At 43.0% G+C, this 25,696-nt stretch overlaps 1 protein-coding gene across 2 annotated transcripts in view; it reads left to right on the top strand.

Annotated features, from left to right (window-relative positions):
- The first annotated feature begins 479 nt into the window (after nucleotides 1–479).
- DNMBP (dynamin binding protein) overlaps nucleotides 480–25,696 on the top strand; it is a 121,698-nt gene continuing 96,481 nt past the window's right edge. Inside the window, exon 1 of one of the 2 annotated variants that reach the window (XM_005566173.4) lies at nucleotides 480–561. The gene's annotated coding sequence lies outside the window, so the exon portion shown is untranslated. Of the gene's footprint in view, nucleotides 562–2,778; nucleotides 2,919–25,696 lie in introns of those variants that run through there. The other variant, XM_045361362.3, reaches the window with a different exon arrangement.

Genomic DNA, 25,696 nt, shown 5'->3' with positions numbered 1-25,696 from the left:
ATTTTGTGGCATAATAAGGGAAACTGCCTAGGGGTAGCAAAGAGGACAGCATCACACGCAGACAGGAATCGAGTTGGACTTCTCTGAATGGAATTTTGACTTTTTTCTAGGTTGGAGGGTGGTGTCGAGGGTGGGGGAACAGCAAGAGGGGAGGAACAGCAAGCTGGGGCTGCACGTAGGACTGCGTGAGGCAGAGGCTGGACGAGCCGTGTCGGCGCGCCGCGGCGGGAGCGGGCCCCCGTGCCTCAGTTTCCCCGGTGGCGTTCTGGGAGCGTTGTCCCTCTGCTGCCGCGAGGCGAGCAGGGCCGGGCTGGCCGCCAGGGGGCGCGAGCGCGGGGGCGGGCGCCGGGAGGTGGGCGCTCGTGCAGCGGAGCTTGGCGCCCCCGGTGCCGCGCGGACCGCGCCGGCAGAGGCGGAAGCCTGGGCGGGAGGCGGAGCGGCGCGCTGACTCACACGGGATCGACCCGCCCGCCGCTTCCAGGGGCGGAGGTGACAGCGGGCCGGGGACGGGCGGCTGCAACTGCCTGCCGCGCCGAGGGACCGTCGGGCGGTCGAAAGCAGGTCAGAGGCTAGGCTAGGCCAGGCCGGGGCCGGACGGGGGCCGGGCGGGGAGCGGGGGTTGCGGTCCGGGGCCGCGGGTGGAGGGGACCCGCACCCCGAGAGACGTGCCGCGCCGCGCGGTTAGGCCTGCATCGGCCCGTTCCCCGCGGCGGCGCTGCGCTCGGTGGGTCGGGAGCCCGCGAGGGACAGTGGGGCGCCGCGGGCCCCCTCGCACTCCTGGAGTCCCCAGGAGTTGGAAGGGCGGTCAGAGCGATGCGAACGTGGGCTTTTCAAGCGGTGTCAAGCCCAGGGCTCTTTCACTGCACCGCCCTGCCACTCCGGCAATGAGGCGGAATTTTGAGAGCTGGAAAAATAATTCAGCATTAGTCCACCCGCCTTATTTTACAGATGCTCAGAGCCTTACGGCACAGGAGGCAGTGATTCTGTGTCAGGGAGACAGGGACGTTCCGAAGCAAGGATTAGACCTGTTCCTCTGGAGATGCAGCTTTGGTGATGGTGGAGTTTTGCAGAAACCCGCGGACACCCGCGTTCCTGCTGCAGGCACAGATGTCCACCGGGCATCAGTATCTCAAAGGGTGGTGATGCTGTCCCTTGAATAAAGGAATATTGAGGTTACCAAACAGGCCAATGAGAAGTATAGACTTAAAATTTAAGTGCAAAAACAACTTTAAATGTAATGTCATTATTACTGCCTGTCTCATTTGTACTGTAATGAAGGGTAAATATTTTTGGCACTCACTTATTCTGGAATATTGGTAGAATCTCCATCAGACCTTTAGGTCTGTTTTATAGTAATTCTTTTACACTAATATGAAGATCTTGTATTAAAACACTTTCATAACCAGTGATGCTGTAGTATGTGGCAGGCGAGTGGTAACGCTAATATTTAGGGTTTGAGCAGAGTCTAGCTCTGCTTGTTTGCATAGCTGAGTTAAAGGGATGAGCAGGACTGATTAATCTATAGTGGTTTTTGCTAGACTGAAGTACCTGACGGCATTCGGGGATCATTTCTCAGTTGGTGTTGCGTTTATTACTTTCACAGCATGAATACAGTCATGGTGATCAGCAAGTTAGTTTATTCTTTACCCATTTTTCTCTAAAATATTGAATTAAAGGATCTCTAAGGTCTTCTCTGTCTCCAGAGTTCTCCGATTTTACATGTTAACTTGAAACACGTCACTCATTGTGACAAAAATATTTTAAGAAGAGAAATTTTTTAGAATTCTGCATAATGAGGCATAGCGAATCTTCAAATTCATTATTCTCAGCTCTCTCAGTCACTTTATCAGGGTTGGGCTAAAATAAGTGAAAAGTGACTTTTCAAATTGCAGATACTTACGTGTTAAATTCACTTAAATTCAGAGACCAATGGAGTGATTTGTGGAGGGTGGAGAGTAGCTCAAGTCTAGCTTGGGAATGGGGTTGGTGCGGTGCCACTGATAACTTTTGCAATAGGCCAAGAACATTCTGACTCAGAGAATGTGATAAGTTGACTTTTACACAGTGTTCGTATTGTGTATTTTTTCGGTTGAGATAATAATCTTCATAAACGGTTTGTTTAAATATGTACCAGTTATTTATGTGTCTTGCAGCCCCAAGGCAAAACATTTCCCTTCTCTATGTTCCATCAATCTCTGCCTCTTTTCTGGCTCGTGACTTCAGGTGATCCGCCTGCCTCAGCCTCCCAAAGTGCTGGGATGACAGGCGTGAGCCACCAAGCCCAGCTTTTGGCTTATTTCTAGGTTTAGTATTCTGTTGTTTCTAGAGTCAGCTAATGGATTACCTACAACATGGTGTTATTACGAGATTATCTCCTGTGAAATTCTGGAATGTGCTTGATCATCTGCCAAAGCATCCTTAGAATTCATTGAGAATACTTCTGGAAAGTTTTGCAACACCAATTCAATTAATATGAAATCGTTTCTTATTATACCCACTCTGGGAAACGTCTGAATAAGCTTGAAAGATTGGTTAATTTAGTCTTGTTGGTCAGGAGTTAATTATGAGATATTAGTTTCTTGCCTGGAAAGGCAGAAAGTTCTTAAGTAGCAGCAGTAAAATGAGCTCTTTAATGAAAGAGCCATTAAACAAACCAAGGTGTTAACTTTTAGTTGTGTACTTTATCCTCCCTGCTATGAAAGGCAGCTGTAGGAGGTGAAATAGAGTAGCTAAAATGTATTATTTCATTTTTAGATTTCTAGGTCTTCTGACTGAAGGGCGTGACCACCAAGAACTGAACCAGCACTTGAGGGCAGGCACATAGGGCATTGCGCGAGGAGTCTGAAGGCATGGCTTTTGGTCCTTACCTGTTTATTCACTGAACACATTCTCACTGAGCACCTGTGTGTGCTGAGATGGTGGGCACCTGTGTGTGCCGGGAGGGGGAACACCTGTGTGTGCCGTGGGGGCACCTGTGTGTGCTGGGGTTGTGTATGCTGTGGGTGCTGGGAGGGGGAACCAGTTTGAACAAAACAGACAAAGCCCTTGTGGAACAGACACATTCTAATCGCGTGGAGACAGACAAATATGTGAATGAATAGGTCAAAGGATCATAATGCTATGGAGAAATTTAGAGTCAGGAAAGGGTAAGAGTGTATGTTTGTGTGTGTGTATGTGTATGTGTGGTAGGGGATTTACTTTTTATATAGAGGGGTCAGATAAAGCCTCTACTGAGAAAACTCTTTTTTTGGAGACAGAGTCTTGCTCTGTCACCCAGGCTGGAGTGTAGTGGTGTGATCACAGCTCACTGTAGCCTCAACCTCCTGGGCTCATGCAATCCTCCCATCTCAGCCTCCTGAGTAGCTGGGACTACAGGCTTGTATCACCACACCGGGCCAATGTTTGTATTTTTAGTAGACATGGGGTTTCACTATGTTGCCCAGGCTGGTCTGGAACTCCTGGCCTCGAGCGATCCACTCACCTTGGCCTCCCAAAGTGCTGGGATTACAGGCCTGAGCCACCACACCTGGCCTAATTCGTGATTGGAGACTGGAAGGAAATGAAGTGAGCCAGAGGCAGTGGGATGAGCAGGTTCCAAACCCTGGTACAGGAGCATGCTTGGTGTGTGAGGGGTGGCAAGGTCATGGTGGCCGGTCAGTATAGATGTGGGTTGGGGGAGGTGGCAGCAGATGAGAGTGGGTGGGAGTGAGTGTAGGTCATTGTAAGGATTTTGGCCTTTACACTGAGTGAGGGGGAAGCCATTAGAGAGCTTTGAACAGTGAGGTAGATGATGACTTATGTTATAAAAGGATCACTCTGGCTGCTGGGTTGAGACTAGACAGGAGGAGGACAAGGGCCGAATCAGGGAGACCTTTTCAAGCTAGAGCTGTGTGAGTCACACCATAATTCTTCCCTGAGTCTTTGTTTCCTCATCTGTAAAATAACTGGGCCCCCTCTCGCTCAAGAATTTTAAGTTTTCAAGTAGTGCAGGGTATTATTTCTACAGGGAGGCAAGAGGATTGCGTAGGAAGAGGTTCTGAAAGTAAATTGCTTCAGATGACCTGAAAACTTGACACCAACCTGCCTATAGCTGAATCATCCCAAATCAGGAGGTAATCAGGCCTTTTTCAGTCAGGTTGTCAGGTCATGAGAACAAAAACACTGTTTCGTAAATATTCTCTGCTGATCCCTTTTGTACTTTGCTGATCCCTGAATTTTCCCTTCCTGATTGAAAAAGGATGAAAAGCTGTTACTCATCAACAGAACTGGCACCCAGAGTAGCTTTTGTTGTTTGGAAAATTGGGAACTTTGGGGAAGGAAACAATTCTGTGTTTATTGTAGGCCATTCGAGTTTTTCTTTTGTAACACGCAAGGAGTCTAAAAGATTGGTTTTGTTTTAGAATTCCTTGTCCCAGTCATCTCATACCTCACAGGTGTTCATTCTTAATGCATTGCACGTGTTTCCTTTTGTTTACGTAGGAGCTTGCAAGTGGGAATGTTTGTTTTATGTGTATGTATCTTGATTTATAATGCTTTAATTCATTTTCCTCTATGTAGTGTTTTCTGCTTTTTTTTTTTTTTTTTTTTTTTGAGACTTTTGAGACAAGAGTCTTACTCTGTTGCCCAGGCTGGAGTGCAGTGGTGAAATACCGGCTCACTGCAACCTCCACCTCCTGGGTTCAAGCCATTATCCTGCCTCAGCCTCTTGAGTAGTTGAGATTACAGTCATGTGCCACCATGCCCAGCTAATTTTTTTGTATTTTAGTAGAGATAGGGTTTCACCACGTTGGCCAGGCTGGTCTCAAACTCCTGACCTCAGGTGATCCACCTGCCTTGGCCTCCCAAAGTACTGGGATTACAGGTGTGAACCACCATGCCAGGCCTCTAAGTAGTGTTTTTAAGATCTATCCATATTGTTACGTGTCTAATTCTCTGCTTTGGAATGCTGTGTTATACCCCGTGCTGTGTGCATCCATTGGTTTTTCTTTATCTGGTCTCTGTGTCGTGAATGGATACTCAAGTTGTTCCTACTCCCTAACACCATAAATATTGCTGCAGTGAATATCTTCCTACATATCCACTTACAAAGTTATATAATATTTCTGTGGAATTGCTGGATTATAGGCTTGCAGGGACTGAATTTGATTAAATAGTGCCAGATGCCTCTCCACAGTGGCTGCCCCAGTCTCTGTGCCTCTGGAAGTATTAATATTTGAGGACTCCTGTGTCCTCATGTCCCACCAGCAGTCACCTCTTTCCAGCTCTCCATGTTTTTCAGTCTTGTAAGCACAAAGTGATATCTTGTTTTATATTTCTTTGATGACTAGTGATTTTGAGTATCTCTTATACAGATAGCTTCCTCTGTAAATCGCTTATTCATGTCTTTGGCATTTTCTGTTGGAGTTGATATCTATTTTGTTGCTGTTGACTTGCAGAAGTGATTTTATAATATAGGTATTCCCTGTTATGTTTAGACTTTGCAGATGTCTTCTCATTTGGGCATCTTGTCATTTGGTGATCAAATCTTCTCATTTGGTTCTCATTTGGTCTTTGCCATCCTTTGATCAACAAGTATTTTTAATTTTGATGTAATCAGATAGATAAATTCTTTGACTTGTGGTTTATGGTTTTAGAGTTTTGTTTAAGGAACTCTTCCTGAACCCTAGGTCATATCTATGTCTTTAATCTCTCTAGGGCCCACATTTTCATGTGTTAGATAGGAATCCAGCCCTATTTTTCTCCATTTAATGACCCAGTTTTTCTAATAACATATCAACAAAATACATGCTTTCCTCTATGAAATTATATCTCTTTCTCATTTATGGTTTCCATGGATACACTTGTCTGGCCCTAAGCCTTTATTTTGTTGCATTAGTCTGTCAGTTCTTACTTCATTTTTTTTATTGCTCTGATTTTATTACAGTGACTTTGTGGTGTGTCCTAATGACTGGCACAGCAAACCATCCATCGTAAAGTTTATTTAGCTCTTCCTGGACCAAAATTTATTTTTTCCATATAAAATTTGGAATAAGTTTACAAGGCTACCCAAACATCATATATACATACATACATATATACATACATATTTATATATATATATTTTTTCTTTTGAGACCTTGGGTCACTCTGTTACCCAGGCTGGAGTGCAGTGGCACCGTCATGGCTCAGTGCAGCCTCAATCTTCCAGCTCAGGTGATCCTCCCATCCCAGCCTTCCGAGTAGCTGAGACCACAGGCATGTGCTACCATCCCTGGCTAATTTTTTTTTTTTTTTTTTTTTTTGGTAATTTTTTTAGAGATAGGGTCTCCCTATGTTGCCCAGCCCAGTCTTGAACTCCCGGGCTCCAGCAATCCTCCTGCCTTGGCCTCCCAAAGTGCTTGGATTACAGGCACGAGCCACTGTGCCTGGCCAAAAAATTATATTTTTGAGGAATTTTTATTGGAGTTTATTGAGTTTATAAATTATTCGAGGAGAGTTGGCATCTTTTTTAAATTTAATTTTATTTATTTTTATTTCTGTTTTTGTGTGCCATGTTGCTTTTTTTTTTTTTTTTTTTTTTAAGACAGGGTCTCTCTCTGTTGCCCAGGCTGGAGTACAGTGGTGTGATCATAGCTCACTGTAGCCTCCACACCCAGCTAAATATTTTTCTAAGTTTTTTGTTGTTGTAGTTGTTGTTTTAATAGAGATGAGGTCTCACTCTGTTGCCCTGGCTGGTCTTTAACTCCTGGCCTCAGATGGTCTTCCCACCTCAAAGTGTGCTGGGATTACAAGTGTGAGCCACTGAAATAGTAACTCATTCCATCCAAGAGCATATAATGTGTCTTTCCATTTATTCAGCTCATTTTTCTTGACATTTTTATAATTTTGGAAATAGTTTAAAACTAACAGAAGAGTCCTGAGAGTATGTTTTCTTTGTATGCTTTTTCCCCTGACCCTTTTAATTGTAGACATCATGTCCCTTTAATCTCTAAATACATGCTTCATCAGTTCATTTTTAAGTTCTTTATTAGAGCTTTAAAGTTTTCTTCATAAAGGTCTATAAGGGGCTGGGCATGGTGGCTCATGCCTGTAATCCCAGCACTTTGGGAGGCCAAGGCAGGCAGCTCACTTGAGGTTAGGAGTTCAAGACCAGCCTGGCCAACATGGTGAAACCCCATCTCTACCAAAAATATAAAAAATTAGCTGGTGTGGTGGCACACACCTGTAATCACAGCTACTCAGGAGCCTGAGGCAGGAGAAATGCTTCCAGTTAGTTATTGGTAATTTAAGAAAAATCGTATTGATTATGTTAAGCTGATCTTGTATCTAACAACCCTACTTCACTGTCTTTTTTTTTTTTTTTTTTTTTTTTTTTTTGAGACGGAGTCACTCTGTCGCCCAGGCTGGAGTGCAGTGGCATGATCTCTACTCATTGCAACCTCTGCCTCACAGGTACAAGCAATTCTCCTGTCTCAGCCTCTAGAGTAGCTGGGACTACAGGTGCATTCCACCACGCCCGGCTAATTTTGTTTTTTTAGTAGAGATGGGGTTTCACCACATTGGTCAGGCTGGTCTCGAACTCCTGACCTCAGGTAATCCACCTGCCTCAGCCTCCCAAAGTGCTGGGATTACAGGCGTGAACCACCACACCCAGCCGCTTCACTGTCTTATTCAACTAGTTTATTGATTTGTTTGTGTTTATTTTTTCTTTTTCTGGTAATCCTACCCTTTGAAAACAGTAGTAACTTGGTTGCTTCTTTCCCGTTCTTTCTTTTTTTTTTTTTTCCTTTTTTTTTTTTTTTTTTTTTTTTTCCCGAGATGAAGTCTCACTCTAGCTCGATCTCTGCTTACTGCAACCTCCGCCTCCCGGGTTCAAGCGATTCTCCTGCCTCAGCCTCCCGAGTAGCTGGGGCTACCATTGTGTGCCACCATACCTGGCTAATTTTTTTTTGTATTTTTAGTAGAGATGGAGTTTTACATGTTAGCCAGGATGGTCTTGATCTGACCTCGTGATCCACCTGCCTTGGCCTCCCAAAATGCTGGGATTACAGGCGTGAGCCACCGTGCCCAGCCCTTTCCCGTTCTTATACTTCTTATTTGTTTTTCTTTCCTTACAGCGTTGGCCACAACTTCCAGAACTGTGTCAAAACAGCTGCTACACTAATGGGCATCTTTGTCTTATTCTCAGTCTTAAAAAGAATGAGTCTGAAGATTTTCTATTTCATATAATGTTTGTTTTAGGTTTTGTATATAACCTTTATCCAGTTTTAAGGTATTACCCTCAATCCTAGTTTACTGAGAGTTTTCATCATAAATAGGTATTAAGCCTTACCAAGTACTTTTTCAGGATCTTCCTTGAGCAACTAAGATGGCATCAGGAAGGTTGTATACCAAAATCCTAACCCTATGCTGACTTTGTTTCAAGCAGAAGATATTTATGAACACTACTTATATAATTTATGGAAAGCATCCCAAGATTCCAGTACAAGTTTATTTCACCATTAGGTCAGCGTTTTTCCTCCTGGCATTAAGAGTCAGAATTTAAATAGCTGATGTGAAGAATGAGAGAAAGAGCTATACTCAGGATGATAACTTTTGTTGTCAGCATGATTGTAAATATAAGATATGTAAAATTATAGTTTCCTTACTCTGAGGATCAGTCTTTACTCCAGGTATAAATCTTACTAAATTATATCTCAAGAAATATTGAGATGGCTCCTCAGTAGAGCCATAGATAGCTGTTCAGCAGCACTAACTGCTAGGATGTCGGGCAGTGAAATCTCGTGGCCAGTTCTTCTCTCTCTTTCTTTTTCTTTCTTTTTAGACTAGCCATTTTTTCCTAATTGTAGAACTTATACCTCTTTATCATAGAACATTTGTAAAATATAGAAAAGCAAATCTATCATCCTGCCTTTTAGCACCAACCCCTGTTAAAATGTTGGTTATTTCTCTGTCTCTGTTTTTTTTTTTTTGGGAGTGGAGGAGGAGAGGGCACTTAAAATTGCACCATGTAATTTTGTATCACCCCTCCTTTTTCAGGGCTAGATCATTAACTCATGTTCATTTTGCTTTGATTGACCCTCTGGGGGAAAAATCAATAGAAAACTTATAATTAACTTGTAGCAGTGGGGTGATAGCTTGCTCCTCTCTTGGAACAGGTTATGCCTGAGGGAGCCTCCGGGCATGAACAGCCCAGAGTCATTGTCAGAACTTGGAGCAATCCTAGCCCTAAGTCCAGCAGACCAAAAACTAGCTTAAGGGTGTGGAGGGGAGAAGTAGTACTTTTGAAGTCTCATTGCTTCAGTTCAGTCCCCCAAGTTGTCACCTTCCTTGTCTAGATCACACTTGCTTTCATCTTTCAGAAAATAAATAGAATGGAGAAAATGGTCATTTGTTTTCTTTTGACTTTGAAATAAAACCTAGCACGGGCCGGGTGCGGTGGCTCACACCTGTAATCCTGGCATTTTGGGAGGCCAAGGCAGGCAGATCACTTGAGCTCGGGAGTTTGAGACCAGCCTAGACAACATGGCGAAACCCCATCTCTACCAAAAAATACAAAAACTAGCTGGGCATGATGGCATGTGCCTGTAGTCCTAGCGACTCGGGATGCTGAGGTGGGAGAATTGCTTGAGCCCGGCAGGTGAAGGTTGCAGTGAGTTGTGCTTGCAACACTGCACTCCAGCCTGGGCGACGGAGTGAGACCCTGTCTCAAAAAAAAAAAAAAAAAAAAAAGAGAAGAGACAACAAAACCCCATCACAATTGTTGTGTTTCCCTAATCACTTTTTGCCAGTGTGGAAGTGACAGAATTCATAGGTGAACATCCCTATGGTGAGGAGATTCAGTGTCTACCTGCCTTCCTTTGTCACTCTCCATCCTTTTTTTTTTGAGACAGAGTCTTGCTCTGTTTCCCAGGCTGGAGTGCAGTGGTGCCGTCTTGGCTCACTGCAACCTCCGCCTCCTGGGTTCAAGCAGTTCTACTGCCTCAGCCTCCCGAGTAGCTGGGATTACAGGCATGCATCACCACACCTGGCTAATTTTTGTATTTTTAGTAGAGGTGGGGTTTCACCAGGTTGGCCAGGCTGGTCTCAAACTCCTACCTCGTTATCTGCCTGTCTCGGCCTTCCAAAGTGCTGGGATTACAGGCGTGAGCCACTGTGCCCAGCCCTTTTTTTTTTTTTCCCCAATGTCCTTCGGTGTTGAAACTGAAATTCTCCATTCCTGTACCTTGCTCTGTATTTTTGTTTTTGTTTTTTTTTTGACATAACAGGTGTCACTTTCTAAAACACGATGGTCTGCCATCCCAATTCCTCAAGGAGAAAATTCTTCAAGGGCAGGAATCTTTGTTTTGTTCTCTGTTCATAACCCAAGCCCACCTCGAACAGTGCCTGGTACCTGATGTGCCCTCGACAGATGAATCTATAAGATGAATCAACCTGTAAAGAAGCCACGCTGTGATCCAGAGAAGGGCCATCTAAGGGGAGAGGAGTGAGAGAAGAAGGCTCTCTTAGCTTCCTTTCAATGCATAGGTTCAGCAGGCTAGCAGAATCCTCATTTTTGTCTTTGACATTGCAAGTGAAACCGTCCACCCAGACACACAGAAATTAGCTCTCTGCATCTGTTCTAGCCCCTCCTGCGGAGGCTGCATTTTCCCGAAAGTAGCATGTGAATGTTTGTGTCGCTGACAAACACGTGGACTGGGAGAAAATAATCAGCGCTGACATTCTAGCCGTGGGTCTGGGCCCAGCGTGCATTCTGCATTGTTTTCATGAGGTGATTCTCTTAGGATAAATGAGCAAGCCTCATCAGCAGAAAATGTTGCAATGGATGTGCCGAGTTATGCTTACCTCCCCAGCGTCACACCCCAGGTCCTCCTGCTTTCTAGTTGGTTCTTTCCTCCCCTCTCGTGCAGTGTGGAAACTTTAGCTTTTCTGTCATTTCTGAACAATAAGTATTCGGAACAGTAAGTATTCTAATCTGGTTCAGAATTGTCATGATGAACAGTTATGCCTTGCATACCTGATCACTGTTTTCCAAAGCAAGGCTTCAAATTATATTAATAGCACTATATAAAATGCTTTAAAAAAAAAAAGCTGCCACAAATACAACATAATGGTGTCCTTGAGGCCAGTGTCACACACCCAGTCTATCCTGTAGAGGCCATTGCTTGGCTCATATTCCTGAAATACCACTTTCGTTTATTATTCTACTGCCTGACACTTACCAGTGCCTACCACCTCCCCCAGTAAATTTTAAACTCGGCTGCCTGCCTAGCCCTCAAGTCTGGCCCAAATCCACTTATATAAAGTAGTCCCTGCTTATGCACAGGGGATACATTCCAAGACCTCCAGTAAATGCCTGAAACTGTGGATAGCACCAACCGTATATATACTATGTATTTTCCTATGCATACATGCCTGCGATCAAGTTTAATTTATAAATTAGGCGCAGTAAGAGATTAACAACAATAATAACAAAATGGAATACTTATAACTCTCTATTGTAATAAAAGCTATGTGAAAGTGGGCTCTTTTGCTATCAAAATGTCTTAGTACTGTACTCACCTATTTTCAGACCGCAGTTGACCGTAGGTAACTGAAACTGTGGAAAGTGAAACCATGGATAAGGTGGGGACTACCGTGTGTAACAACAATAATGTAAAAACAGCAGCTCATATTTTAGCTAGCTACCATACTAAATGCATTGTCATTTAATCATAAAATGATTTTATGAGGAAGGTACTGTTAGAATCTTCATTTTATAGTTGGAGAAACTAAGGTACGGATTATAAGAAACTTGCCCTAAAGTTATACCACTGTTAAGTGATAGAATTAGAATTCAAACTCATGTCTGTTTACCTCCAAAGCCCGTGATCTTAACCATCTTGCCATAGTGGGCTCCAGGTAAACGAGTGCCTGAAGACAGTGAGTGACTTGTACAGTCCAGCAGTTAATGAGATTGTCCTTTTTCAGGGTATGCGAGACTAACTCACCAGCACTCGGTTAGCTGTGGAGGGAAGGGAGGATTCTGTCTGGAGCTGGAACTGCTCAGGGAGCCCCTCCCTGGATTCTGCACTGACAGCTGCAGACAGAAACCACATGGCACCTCAGAAAGGAGAAAGCTTTGAAATCATCCAGGTAGCATTCTTTGATTTTTCAATCCTTTTCATAATAAAATAGTATTTAAAATGTACAAAAATGAATAAAGAATAATACATCTGATGTCCATGTATTCAACACTCAATTTAAAATCTAGAAAGCTGACTTGGTTTCTATATTCCATCTCCCTTTGCCGTTTTATAGATCTTTTGGTTCTAATGACTTAAAGAAAAAAAAGGATTCTCTTTTATTTACATATGACAATAATACCATTATTGTCACCCCCTAAAACAGCAGTAATTCCTTAATGTAATCAAGAGTCTAGTCAATGTTCACAATTTCCCACTTACCTCATTTTTCCTTAAACAATTTATTTGTTTGAATCAGGGTTCAAGAAAAGTACATGTATTTAGTTAATGTGTTTCTTTGTTTTTTTTTTTTTTTGAGACGTTTTGAGACAGAGTCTCACTCTCATCCAAGCTGGAGTGCAGTGGTGTGATCTTGGCTTACTGCAACCTTCGCCTCCCGGGCTCAAGCGATTCTCCCACATCAGCCTCCTGAGTAGCTGGCATTACAGGCGTGTGCCACTTTACCCAGCTAATTTTTGTAGTGTAGTAGAGATGGGGTTTCACCATGTTGCCCAGGGTGGTTTTGAACTCCTGAGTTCGGGCAATCCGCCACCTCGGCCTCCCAAAATGTTGGGATTACAGGCGTGAGCCACTGCACCCAGCCGTTAATGTGTTTCTTAAATGGCTTTTGATTTATGCTTTTCCTTTTTTTTTTGAAATGGAGTCTTGCTCTGTCGCCAGGCTGGAGTGCAGTGGCACGATCATGGCTCATTGCAACCTCTGCCTCCCGGGTTCAAACGATTCTCCTACCTCAGCCTCCCGAGTAGCTGGGAATACAGGCACGTGCCACCACACCCGGCTAATTTTTTGTATTTTTAGTAGAGATGGGGTTTCACTGTGTTAGCCAGGATGGTCTCGATCTCCTGACCTCGTGATTCACCCACCTTGGCCTCCCAAAGTGCTGGGATTACAAGTGTGAGCCACCACGTCTGCTTTTATTTTTTTGAGATGGAGTCTCACTTTGTTGCCCAGGCTAGAGTGCAGTGGCATGATCTCAGCTCACTGCAGCCTTTGCCTCCTGGGTTCAAGCGATTCTTGTGCCCCACCCTCCCAAGTAGCTTGAATTATAGGTGTGAGCCACCATGCCCAGAATAGAGACATGGTTTTGCCATGTTGCCCACACTAGTCTCGAACTCCTGAGCTCAAGTGATCCGCCTGCCTCAGCCTTCCAAAGTGCTGGGATTACAGGCGTGAACCACTGCATCTGGCCTCCTTTTTTAAATTTAAATTTTTTGCTTGCAATTTATTTGTTGAAGAAACTGATTGTATATTCTCCAGAATTTCCCACATTCTGGACTTTTTCAGGGTCTCTGATATAACTTTGCTGTTGTCTCTGTAGTGAGTTAACTTACCCTTTAATCTGTTGGTCACTGCAGGAGGTTCCAAGTTATTCAGGCCTCCATAAATAGAAGGGATTCACTGGACCTCGTAGTTTGGTCTGGCCCCAAGGTCATTTCTGAGGAGTCTTTCAAAATGTTCCAGGTGTCAGGGAATGACATTATCAACAGCAGGCCATCTCTAGTAGAAAACATTCTGCTTCAGAAGGAATTTTACAACTGCTATGTGGAAAGGCATTTTCATGTTCCCTAGAGTTAGGGGAGAAAATCGTTAAGAGAATAAGCACCCTGGTTTTCTTCTTTTAGACAGTGCTTGTTGCTTTAAGGATTTCTGGGGCTCAGTGCCAGAAACTCCTTGGGATATTATTGTCTTACAGTTTAGATCTGCTTATCAGGAAACATCTGAGAATCCCTAGAGGGTCAGGGAAGAGGAGGAGGATGAGTTTACATTAAAACCAGACTTTGTTAGTGCCTGTTAGAGTCCCGTATTTTTGAGCAGCTATATGGGCCGTGGAACATAACGCTCATCCATATGTTTTGCAAGCCCATAGTTTTAATTACTTGTTCTTTTTGCTACCAGTGTCTAGATGTTTTTCAATAATTACAATATCTGGACTGCTGTGGACACGAAGAAATCCAGTTTTGTTGTATTTTTCTTTTAGTTTTGCTGCCTTGACCTACTAGTCAGCTGTGATAGTTCTGCGGGGTAGTGAGGCAGTATTAAAGTGAAAAGAATGAAAATTGTTGAAGTATGCAGCTGTGTTTGGATTTATTTAGTGATTTGAAGGGTATAAGAATAAAGTATCTCAATGTCACTATTTTCATTTAAAGTCAAATGGTTAATAAGTCAAGACTAAAAATCTAAACTAGAAAAAGACATTCAATAAATTTATTATAATCCTACTTAATACTTTTATTAGTATTTTACTAGCTGGTTATTTTAAGTAAGGATTTTGCTTTGATTAAAGACATTAAAAACAGTAAGTTGTGAAAATCTTTTGGGTTGAATTTTTTAAATAAATTTAGTTGGAGTCTCACTTTGTTACCCAGGCTGGATTGCAGTGGTGCAATTTCGGCTCACTGCAACCTCAGCCTCCCGGTTTCAAGTGATCCTCATGTCTCAGCCTCCTGAGTAGCTGGGATTACAGGTGGGTGCCTCCATGCCTGGCCAATTTTTTATTTTTGGTAGAGACAGGGTTTCACCATTTTGGCCAGGCTGGTCTCAAACTTCTGACCTCAGGTGATCTACCTGCCTCGGCCTCCCAAAGTTCTGGGATTACAGGCGTGAGCCACTGTGCCTGGCGACATGCTTTTAACATAGGATTTGGGTTGAATTTTACCAGTATGTTCAAACTTTATTCTTGTATACCATAGGTGGGATTCAGGCTTGGTGAATATTCTCTTCTTATGATTCCAAATGTTTAAAAATTAAAATATAATTATTATTCACAGTAAGTGTTAATCAGAGGTGATTTGCTAGTTTACTGATTGTTTTCCCTGCAGTGATCAGCTGACAGTAAAAATAGCACTTCATGTTCACAAGTGTTCACAGGTAGCAATAATACATACAGGAGATAAGTATTTGAAAAGCAGTCTGTAAATGTAATTGTACTGTAATGTGTCCACGTGGCCTTGCAGAGAACTGCCCATTGTAGATCAATGCCCACTGTGCCTGACATGTGGCAGCACCTGGGTGACTCCACTGTCCCTTCTTGAAGACAGACGTGCTTATTATTGTTGCAACAGTCACTGGCCCCAAAACACAAAGGCAGTCAGACAGTGTTTATATAGTTGCTCTTCCAGATTAAGTTTTTCACATTCTTATAGAATAGTCTGTCTCTCTGTGTGTTCACTTTTATTTCCGTCCATCATAAGACACAGGTGCTCCAAGTCAAATATCTGCAACCGCTCAGGCCCACCAGCACTTCGAAGCTCACCCCATGAAATGCCCCCAACAAGCCTCTTTGGTCATGACTTAAACAAAATTGGATGTCTTTTTCCTAGATTCCCCTGCCAGTATTTTGGTGAGGCTAGAGCTTAGTGTATATGGTAGGTAGAGGGTGTCAAGAAATGAGGTCAAACTTGTGTGCAGGGACTAGCTCATGACAAGCTTTGTATGATCTGCACACAAGTTTTAGACACTTCCTACAAGTGATGGATGGGGAGCCTTAGAGGAACTTCAGGCAGTAAAGATGGATAAGATTTCGGTTTTGGCCAGGTGCCGTGATCATGCCTGTAATCTCAGCACTTCAGGAGGCTATGGTGGATGGATGGCTTGAGCCCAGGAAGAGACCAGCCAGGGCAACACAGGGAAATCCATCTCTACAAAAAATACAAAAATTAACTGAGCGTGGTGGTACACGTCTATTGTCCCAGCTACTCGGGAGGCTGAGATGGGAGGATTGCTTAAGACTGGGAGGTCAAGGCTGCAGTGAGCTGTCATTGCACCACTGCACTCCAGTCTGGGCAACAGAGTGAGACTGTCTCAAAAAAAAAAAAAAAAAAAATTTGTTTTCAGGCTGGGCACATTGGCGCATGCCCAGCTACTTGGGAGGCTGAGGCTGGAGGATCACTTGAGGAGTTTGAGTCCAGCCTGGGCAACACAGCAAGACTCTGTCTCTTTAAACAAACAAACAAAACCAGTTTTAAGAAGATAATCCTAGTTGGGTGTGGAAAATAGGACAAAGGCAGATAAGACTGGTAGGCAGCCATTTAGGAAGGGATTGCAGGAGCCCCATAGAAAAGATGGTGAGAATCATAGTTTGATGTGTTTAAAGGATTTAACAGTAATGCCAATGTTTTTCCTAGAAGTACAGGATATGTTTTAGAAGAGTCAGTAAATTGATTTCATATCCCTCTTCTGTTTCTGGAAGGCATTTGGCAAAAGCTTTCTTGGACCCATATGCAGGGATTTCATTTATACACTTCTGCCAAATCCTTGTGGGTCTGCTGTGAAGACACAGCTCATTTAGAGCTTAGAGCAGAGGGGCACGTCAATTGCATTGTCCTCGTGACCAGTAACCACAGAGTCACATTACTCCCCCTTCCTCTCAAGAAGACAGCAGCAGTTTTGAGAAGCTGGCCCTGCCCGGAGCCTGCTGCCTCATCCCTATTATTTATGTTCCCCTCCGCCTGGGTGATGATGGTCATCATTGTCATCACCTGCTGTTGTCATCACTGTTCTCATTGCTGACATTTACTGAGTATTGTATGTACCATTTGCCAGGAAATGTATTAAATGTTTTACCTACATTATCAAATTTAATCCTTATACACCCTATGAAATAAATTACGGTTGTTATCTTCCATTACAGATGAGGAAACTAAAGTTCAGAGGGGTTTAAGTAACTTGCCCAAGGTCACATAGCTTGATAAATGGCAGAGCCAGAAATTGAAACTAAATTCTCTCTGACTGGAGTCTGGGCTCTTAACTGTTATGTAGTTATTACTTAATACAATGTAGTAGCAAATATGACTTCTGTTTTTAAATTTGCTCTTTTTTGTGGCATCACCCGCCCAGTGAAAGTTCACTTAATCAAACACTGTGTTTGTTACCTACCCTTCACGCCCATCCTATAACAGGCATAAAACACATGTTTAAAATATCTATTAAAACATGAAGTGCAGGAAAAACTTTGTAGGGGAGGGGAGGTGGGTGTGAGTGGCAGAATAGGGAAGCTATTTAAATTTCTAGCTTTTTTCCAGGCAGAGTATTCATGTATGCCTTCTCTATTTTTTTTTTCTACCTTCACAGTTTTTTTTTTTTTTAAAGACAGGGTCTTGCTCTGTTGCCCAGGCTGGAATGCAGTGGCACGATCATAGCTCACTGCAGCCTCAAATCTCTCAGTCTTAAGCGATCCTTCCCACCTCAGCCTCCCAAGTAGCTATTACTACAGGTGCACACCACCACGCCCAGCTAATTTTCTATAAATTTTTGTAGAGACAGTCTCACTATGTTGCCCAGACTGGTCTTGAACTCCTGGCCTCAAGTGATCCAACCCCCTTGGCCTCCTAAAATGCTGGGATTACAGACATGAGCCAACAAGCCTGGCCTGCCTTCACTATTTTGTGTGAAGTATAGAGATTTCAGAAAGAGGAGAGACACTTACTTTTAAAAATCGAGATACAATTCACATACCATAAAATTCACCTTTTTAAAGTATATAATTTAGTGGTTTTTAGTATATCCACAAAGTTGTACACCCATTCACCACTAATTCCAGAGCATTTTCATTACCCCCAAAAGAAACCTCATACCTAGTAGCAGTCAGTGCTCATTTTCCATTCCTGAGACATTCATTTTCGAACATATTAAATACCAAAATACATCCCCATGCTATGAAAAAGGTTTTGGGAGTGTCTATCCACAATTCCCCTCTCTTTAATGCAGATAATGATAATAGCTGACACTTGTGTAATGCTTACTATTTGTGAGGTACTATTTTTCGTGCTTTAGATATATTAATTTCATTACAACCCTATGAGCAGGTTTTATTTTTATGTTGAGTCTTTATTTTTATTTTTATGTTGAATCAGGATCTTGCTGTGTAGCCCAGATTAGAGGGTGCAGTCACCACTCACTGCAGCCTTGACCTCCTGGGCTCAAGTGATCCTCCTACTTTAGCCTCCTGACTAGCTGGGGCTGCAGTTGCATGCCACCATGCCCAGCTAATTTTTGTATTTTCTGTAGAGCTGAGATTTCGCCATGTTGCCCAGGCTGGTCTTGAAACTCGTAGACTCAAGCAATCTACCTGCCTCAGCCTCCCAGAGTGCTGGGATTATAGGCGTGAGCCACCTTACCCAGTCAGGTTCTATTATTAAACCCATTTTACAGATAAGAAAGTTAAGACACAGAGAAGTAACTTGCTCCAAAGAAGCAAGTAAGTAATTAAGTAGTTGTTCTAATAAAAAGTTAAGCACTTGCTGTAATAAGGGATGGAGCTGGCATATAGATCTCGGCAGTCTGGCTCTATAGTCTGTGCTCTTAACTATTACATTTTATTTTGTTTTGTTTTTGAGACAGGATATTGCTCTGTCGCCCAGGCTGGAGTGCAGTGGTGTGATCTGAGCTCGCTGCAGCTTCAACATCCTGTATTCAAGCAGTCCTCCCACTTTAGCCTCCCAGGTAGCTGAGACAATAGGCACATGCCACCTCACCTGCCCAATTTTCGGATTTTTTGTTTTAGGGATGGGATCTCACTATGTTGCCCAGGCTGGTCTTGAACTCCTGAGCTCAAGCCATCTGCCCCTCTCAGCCTCCCAGAGTGGTGAGATTACAGGCATGTGCCACTGCTCCCAGCTTAATTTACATATGCTTTAAGCTGATCATATTTCTATTTTAAAATGATATGAAGACCTTGAAAACATTGTGCTAAGAAGCCAATCACAAAAGACCACATATTGTATGATTCCATTTACATGAAATGTCCCAAATAGGCAAATCTATATATAAAGTAGATTAGTGTTTGCCTAGGGCTGGAGAGGAGAGGGGATGTTGTGGGGAAATGGGAAGTGACTGCTGGTGAGTATAAAATTTCTCATACCGGCTGTGGTGGCTCACGCCTGTAATCCCAGCACTTTGGGAGGCTGAGGCGGGTGGATCATGAGGTCAGGAGTTCGAGACCACCCTGGCCAACAGTGAAACTCTGTCTCTACTAAAAATACAAAAATCAGCCGGGCATGGTGGCATGTGCCTGTTGTCCCAGCTACTCAGGAGGCTGAGGCAGGAGAATCACTTGAACCCGGGAGGCGGAGGTTGCAGTGAGCCAAGATCGCGCCACTGCACTCTAGCTTGGGCAACAGAGTGAGACTTCATCTCAAAAAAAAAAAAAAATTATTTATGAGGTGTTGAAGTTCTAAAATTGATAGTGATAACGGTCATACAACTCTGAATATGCTAAAAACTCATTGTACACTTTAAGTGGGTGAATTGTATAGTATATGAATTATGTCTCAATAAACCTGTTTTTAAAAAATGATATGAAGAGAAACAACCAGAATAATGATGTTCCTTAGAATATCTTTGCCTTCACCTGGAAAAAGATATATATATGTGTGTGTGTGTGTGTGTGTGTGTGTGTGTGTGTGTGTGTGTGTGTGTGAATAAAATAGACAAAAAGAATCCCTGCCCTGTAGGACATACAGGAAACAGGGATGGATCCAAAAGATAATAGTTAACTCAGATGATAAGAGTTATGTGTGGGTTTAATAGAAGACTGGGGTACATAGCAGTTTAGCTGATCTGAGCTTGACTAGGTTGAATCCTATAGTCTTCCATTTGAGTTCAAGTCCGTTTTTTCTTTTTCTTTTTTTTTTTTTTCTTGAGACAGAGTTTCGCTTTTGTTGCCCAGGCTGGAGTGCAGTGGTGTGATCTCGGCTCACTGCAACCTCCATGTCCCAGGTTCAAGTGATTCTCCTGCCTCAGTCTCCCAAATATCTGGGGTCACAGGTGCCCACCACCCCACCCGGCTAATTTTTGTATTTTTAATAGAGATGGGGTTTCACCACGTTGGCCAGGCTGGTCTCGAATTCCTGACCGCAGGTGATCCACCTGCCTCGGCCTCCCGAAGTGCTGGGATTACAGGTGTGAGCCACTGCGTCCGGCCTCAAGTCTGTTTTTTCTTGTCTTCATTCTGGGGCCCAGGCTAAAGAGCCAGGGGCTTTCAGGGCATGTCTTCTAATGGCAGATTACAGGAGCACCAGAGGACAGGCCAAACCATAAAATAATGGCTGAAAGCCTGTGCTTATGCCATCTCCACGTCCTACCAAAATGTGACAGGGAAACATACTCTGCCTGTAGTGGAAGGCACTGCATAGTTACACAGTAAAGGGTATGGATATGTAATTCTATATTTGTATAGTATTAATGATATACATTATTATACACATATAATTACACATCTTGTAAAGATATAATTCCTACAAGAGAGTGAAGATTATTGAATAGCAGTTCAGTCAACTAGAGTATATATTATAAGGATAAGAAGTAGCTGAACAACGTTTGAATATAGAGGTGAATGGATATGGGTATAGAAAGGGCTAAACGTTGGCTGGGTGCAGTGGCTCGCGCCTGTAATCTCAGGAAGTCTGAGGCGGACGAATCACTGGAGATCAGGAGTTTGAGACGAGCCTGACCAACATAGTAAAACCCCATCTCTACTAAAAATACAAAAATTAGCCGGGTGGAGTGGTAGGCACCTGTGACCCCAGATATTTGGGAGACTGAGGCAGGAGAGTCACTTGAACCCAGGAGGCAGAGGTTGCAGTGAGCCGAGATCGTAACCACTGCACTCCAGCCTGGGTCACAGAGCAAGACTCTGTCCCCAAAAAAAAAAAAAAAAAAAAAAAATTGTCAGGCATATCAAGATATTGCTAGAGGAGTGGAGACAAATTGTGAATTATGGGTGGTTAAATGATGCAGTGATCTTTGTCTTGTTTCAGTGTTGCTAGTAGGAATTCTAATTCATAACACTACGATGTAAAGATATTAGATATTTACTTATCTAAATCTCATTTTACCTGTTCTAAGCTCCCCTCTACCTGGCTATTGGAAAACTTAATTTTAGGCATCATTGGAGCCCTTCTTCCTTTCCTGTACCCAGTGGGCCAGGCACGAACAGAGCAAGTTTAACCCTTATATGCAACTCTGACAAGGACATTTAAAGAAAAGAGAGTTATAGACTAATAACCCTTGAGAGCATAGGTGTAAGAATCTGTAACAAAAAAGTACCAAACTGAAAATTGAAGTCTGTAAAGAGGATAATACATCATAAGCAAGTAGAATTTATCCCAGGAATGCAAGGTTGATTTAACGTTGAAATTTATGACATCAGAATAAAGGGGAAAAATGGTCATCTCATTGGATGCAGGAAAAGCATTTGATAAAATTCTCATTAGATGCAGGAAAAGCATTTGATAAAATTCAAGAACTATTCATGATTTTTTTTTTTTTTAAGCAAAACAAAATGCTGCAGAACTGGAGTGAAGTCGTGAACTATTTCCCCCGCCTGCCTCTGAGCAGGAATTCCAATGATCAGACATGCTAGCTGCCTAGATGGCCCCGCAAAAGTCTGTGGAGTCTCTAGGACATAGTTAATTAATTGACCTGTGATCATATGCATTTGCTAATTGTTAGGAAGTTAGTAGTCCAGTTTATATCAACTACCATATGCTACTGTTAGTTTTTGTATCAATTTTGTAATATTATTAAAATATCCTCTCTGTTCTCTCTCATAGCAGTCTGTAATATAAATCTCCCACCTGTTTCTTTCTCTTTTCATCTTTTTTTTTTTTTGACACATGGGCGTACTCTGTTGCCAAGGCAGGAGTGCAGTGGCATGATCTCAGCTCACTGCAACCTGCACCTCCCCTGGGTTCAAGTGATCCTCCTGCCTCAGCCTTCCAAGTAGCTGGAACTACAGGTGCACACCATCATGCCCAGCTACTTTTTATATTTTTAGTAGAGACAGGGTTTCGCCATGTTGGCCATGCTGGTCTCGAACTCCTAACTTCAGGTGATCCACCTGCCTTGGACTCCCAAAGTGCTAGGATTACAAGCATGAACCACCTTACCCAGCCTCTCCCTTCGTCTTATCCCAGCTACTCTTTGTAATGTTTTATCCCCAGATTCATGGTTTTTATTTGGATGTATCATTTTCTTTTTCTTATTTATTTATCGTGGAGATGAGATCTCACTGTGTTGCCCAGGCTGGTCTCTAGATCCTAGCCTCAAGCGATCCTCTTGCCTTGGCCTACCAGAATGGTGGGATTACAAGCATGAGCCACCCTGCCTGGTCTTATTTTCTTTACATAACATATTATTGCCCCCCATCTCCTGTTAGAGATTTCCTTTTGTTTTTTTTTTGTTTTTTTTTGAGACAGAGTCTCGCTCTGTCGCCCAGGCTGGAGTGCAGTGGTGCATCTCAGCTCACTGCAAGCTCCGCCTCCCAGGTTCACGCCATTCTCCTGCCTCAGCGTCCCGAGTAGCTGGGATTACAGGCACCCGCCACCACACCTGGCTAATTTTTTTTGTATTTTTAGTAGAGGCGGGGTTTCACCGTGTTAGCCAGGGTGGTCTTGGTCTCCTGACCTCGTGATCCACCTGCCTCGTCCTCCCAAAGTGCTGGGATTATAGGTGTGAGCCACGTGCCTGGCCTTAGAGATTTCTTTTACATGAAGTGAACCTTCCCACTGTTGAATTTTGGGGTGAGTTCTAACATACCTCAAGAGTCATAGACTGTTTTTAGTTTGTTGTATTATAATTTCAGGCTCACTTTGTTGCTCATACTCTGGGCCTTGATGTACTGTATGGATATCCTAACCTCTGAGTATTGTTTCAGGCTCACTTGCAGTTTGTTTTCCTTTTTCTTCGTTAAATATTATCCTGCCTTGCAGTTTTTTTTTTTTTTTTTTTTTTTTGAGACGGAGTCTCGCTCTGTCACCCAGACTGGAGTGCAGTGGCACGATGTCGGCTCACGCCTTGCGGTTTTATATCTGGGGCTTTGTACTTTTTCTTTTCTCTTTTTCAAAATTCAGCTTAAAGTAATTGGAATCATTCTGGCACATTTCCCACCAAATAAATTCTCCCTTGCTTTTGTGGGGAGAGCTGTCCTTTACCAGAACATATCACGGAAATGTTGTTAGTCTCTGATCTCAATTTTTTTTTCCAGAGATGGGGAATTATAGGCATACACCACCACGCCTGGCTGAGAACTAAAATTTTAAATCAGAACTTTAATAAATTAATGTGGGTCAAGATTTTCCATGAAATAGCATTAGCTTTACTCGTGAACATTCCCATTCGCTTTCTTGAATGGAGAAGAAAGGTGTGTATCCTATGTGTCTTAGAGAAGGAAAAAAGGCTTGAACATCTAGGACATTGAGAGGCCAGGCGCAGTGGCTCACACCTGTAATTCCAGCACTTCAAGAGGCCAAGGCAGGCAGATTGCTTGAGCTCAGGAGTTCGAGACCCACCTGGCCAACGTGATGAAACCTGTCTCTACAACAAATAGAAAAAATTAGCCAGGCATGGTGGTGCATGCCTGTGGTCCCAGCTACATGGGAGGCTGAGGCAGGAGGATCGCTTGAGCGCCGGAGGCAGAGGTGGTAGTGAGCCAGATTGCGTCACTGCGCTCCAGACTTCACTTTCTGACACTGCTCATCCTTTCATGCAAAGAGAAGAAATTATTCATTTAGCCTTCACATTGTTTTGTATGAGCTCTTGTATTGCCAAGGACAAGAGAAATGTGCAGTCGCTTTTAAGGTTAGGTATTCCTTCTCATTGCTGGGACTTGAGATTTTTTTTTTTTTTTTTTTTTTTTTTTTTTTGAGACGGAGTCTCGCTCTGTCGCCCAGGCTGGAGTGCAGTGGCCAGATCTCAGCTCACTGCAAGTTCCGCCTCCCGGGTTCGCGCCATTCTCCTGCCTCAGCCTCCCGAGTAGCTGGGACTACAGGCGCCTGCCACCTCGCCCGGCTAGTTTTTTTGTATTTTTTAGTAGAGACGGGGTTTCACCGTGTTAACCAGGATGATCTCGATCTCCTGACCTCGTGATCCACCCATCTCGGCCTCCCAAAGTGCTGGGATTACAGGCTTGAGCCACCGTGCCCGGCCGAGATTTTTTAAATGGATTCTCATTCCCAAAAGGTAATGTTGACTGGAGAGTTCAGTTCCAAGACATAAGGATGCTCGTGGAAGCATTTCTTTTGAAGGAACCTCCATCTGACAGCCCTTACAAAAAGGGAACCCCTTTCCCAGCTCTTCCCAGGTAGGCAGTCTCCCCTGGGTGACTAAGCGAGACCCTGACTCAAAAAAAGGACATTGATTTCTTTTGACACCATCTAAAGAATCAACCATTCATTGGGTTTGCTGTGTTGTGGCATATTCTCTGGTTCATCTTGAAACTATCAGAAGATTTCATATATACATTTTATTTTCAAGTATAGTGGCTGTAGTTTCTATAAAAGGCAAGTAATACTGCAGTTTTTGTTGTTTGTGTAAAGCTGCTCGTCCCTGGTTTTCCATGGTGCTCAAACGTTGGTACTCCTTAAAATGATCTAAAATCACCTACCCTGCTAATGATGTTAGCTATTTTTAACTCCAATTGGACAGTTTGTTTCCTCCCAATTTTTCTTCCCCAGAATCTTCAGTTTTCTGAATTCCTTTCCTGATTCCTTCTTCCAAAATATCAAGAATATTTTATACCTTAAAATAGGTTGAGACCAGGCGCAGTGGCTCATGCTTGTAATCCCAGCACTTTGAGAAGCTGAGGCTGGAGGATTGCTGGAACTCACGAGTTCAAGACCAACCTGGGCAACATGGCGAAATCCTGTCTGTACAAAAAAAAAAAAGAAAAAAATTTGTAAATTAATTATCTGGGTGTGGTGGCACATGCCTGTAGTTCCAACTACTGTTGAGGCTAAGGTGGGAGGATCACCTTAGCCTGGGAGGTCAAGGCTGCAGTGAGCCGTGATCATCACTGCAATCTAGCCTGGGCAACGGAGTGAGACCTTATGTTAAAAAAAAAATAGGTTGAAAGGTAGAGAAATTCCTCATGTCTTTTTAAATCTTCTGTGGCAGAAACACAAGTTTATCCTTGAAACGGATAAGAAAAGAAACAAGATGCCTGCCTTGCAGATCTCACTAACATTTGTCCTCATAACTTGGAACACTGGGTTAATACATTTTCTTAGTGTCTCCTGGAAACTGTCTTAAAAACTGCCTGTTTTTACATGTTTATTGTGTTCTTTGTTATCTATAGCCACACCCTAAAGTTTCACTTTGTAGTTTCACCTTAATCTGCAGGTCTGCAACTGCTATCATGTATATTACATCTACAACTTAGTGGAGCTGTTAATTTTAATATGTTGCTCAGCTACTTAGCTCTGACATGTCCAATTTATTTAGTTATGAGTCAGTGGTTCTTAAATTTCCACCCATAATTGAGATTCATGCATGACTTAAGAAATGTGAATCTGAGAGGATACTTAGGAACTCCTAGGTTAACCCATTTGAAAATATTTCTTGAATGTATATTTCCTCAAACTTTGTAGGTCCTGAAATATTAATCTTGGGACCTCCCTCCACCAGTGCAGTTCCATTAAAAAGACAAAACTGATGTAGAGATATAGAAGCAATTTTTTTAAAAAAAGAGCTAAAAA

The sequence above is a fragment of the Macaca fascicularis genome, chromosome 9 (genome assembly GCF_037993035.2).
Source record: "Macaca fascicularis isolate 582-1 chromosome 9, T2T-MFA8v1.1".
NCBI classification, from domain to species: domain Eukaryota; kingdom Metazoa; phylum Chordata; class Mammalia; order Primates; family Cercopithecidae; genus Macaca; species Macaca fascicularis.
This window is presented reverse-complemented; position numbering and strand designations above follow the sequence as displayed.